The sequence below is a fragment of the Cervus canadensis genome, chromosome 18, assembly GCF_019320065.1.
Source record: "Cervus canadensis isolate Bull #8, Minnesota chromosome 18, ASM1932006v1, whole genome shotgun sequence".
In the NCBI taxonomy this organism is placed as follows: Eukaryota; Metazoa; Chordata; class Mammalia; order Artiodactyla; family Cervidae; genus Cervus; species Cervus canadensis.
Window position 1 is genome coordinate 33,743,542 of NC_057403.1, and position 1,316 is coordinate 33,744,857.

Consider the following 1,316-nt stretch of genomic DNA (forward strand, 5'->3'; position numbering starts at 1 on the left):
TTACCACCCACATGGGCTTCTCAGCTCCCCCATGTAATTCCCTGCATTAAATTCCTTCTGTTGTAAGTACTTGAAGTACTTCGTTTTCCTAGTAACACCCTGAAAGAGCAAGAAACCTGTTTTGTTTTTTATTTATTACTCTAAGAGAATTATGGAAAAACTCTCCTGGTAAAACTAAATCCCTGTAGAGCTATGATTAATATCTGCCCTCTGGTTGTGTAGGAGGTGAGACCTGGTCACATTTAGAAAGTTTATAGATGGATCGATGACGACACCCTCTCATGCATTCCTTGGAAAATCTGAACAAAATGAGTGAGAACTCACTACCGTATCCTCATCGAAACTGAGGTCCAGGAACAAAAAAAAAAGAAAGTTTATAGATGAAGAGATGAAAGTGACATGATTGTAACAATGATATAAGTCTCTAAGATAGTATTGATGCAATCTTTTTCAAACTTACAACTCTTTCTCTCCTCAGGTTATATATTGCAAATAAAATTTGAATATACCCAACAAATACATAGAGTAATCTGGGGATTTGTGCAACTACAGAGGTTTGTTCAAAGATGTAGCATAGGGAAAGACATGGTTAGGTTTATCTGGGGATAAACTGGGGATATCTGGGGAGGTTAGGGAAGGCTGGGGGTGCGGTGGGGCCTGGTAGTGGGTGGGCAGGGCCTGGGCCTAGGTAAACAAAAGTAAAAAACAAGCCTGGAAATAAAGGCCCTCTTCTTTCAAGAATAAGTAACACTGGATGGTCATTGTCTCCTCTTTCCTTCAGTATTGTCATGTGGGAATTTCAACAAAAGAAAGCAAGCCACTAGACCACCTTTGCTGGATTCTCACCAAAAGACCTGCATTCAAGTCCTAATTCTTCAATTTAACAAGTTTTGTGACCTCAGGCAAACTGGTTAACCTTTCAGATCCCCAGTTTTCATTATTGTGAAATGATACAATTGCACCCAATGGTGGACTTCAAACGTTTTTTTATCTTGTATCCCGTCAATGTTTGACCTCTGTCCGTACAAACCAGTTTCCTTCGTATTCTGATCCCTCCTCTCTCCAACCAAAGACTGATATGATAGGAGCATGCAAGAAAGCGTTTTTCCCAAGCACAATACTTGGATGCTATGAACATTCTACTACCATTTTTATAATTTACGCTTAAATTTTTTTTCTAGGATGTAAGAAATTTTGGAGAGTAGATCTTATCATGAATCTTATAAAAACCTTCCAGCCAATGTAACCTGTTCTGTTTCTCTGCTGATTGGTAATCCACCTAGAGTCTTGCTCCATGCCCCACGTCATGGGCCTTA

General features: G+C 39.5%; 1 non-coding gene across 1 annotated transcript; it reads left to right on the forward strand.

The window, feature by feature from the left end:
• Positions 1–259: 259 nt before the first annotated feature.
• LOC122421811 lies at positions 260–352 on the forward strand. Its single transcript, XR_006263623.1, has one exon. It is a non-coding gene; the product is annotated as a small nucleolar RNA SNORD116 (small nucleolar RNA).
• Positions 353–1,316: the final 964 nt, after the last annotated feature.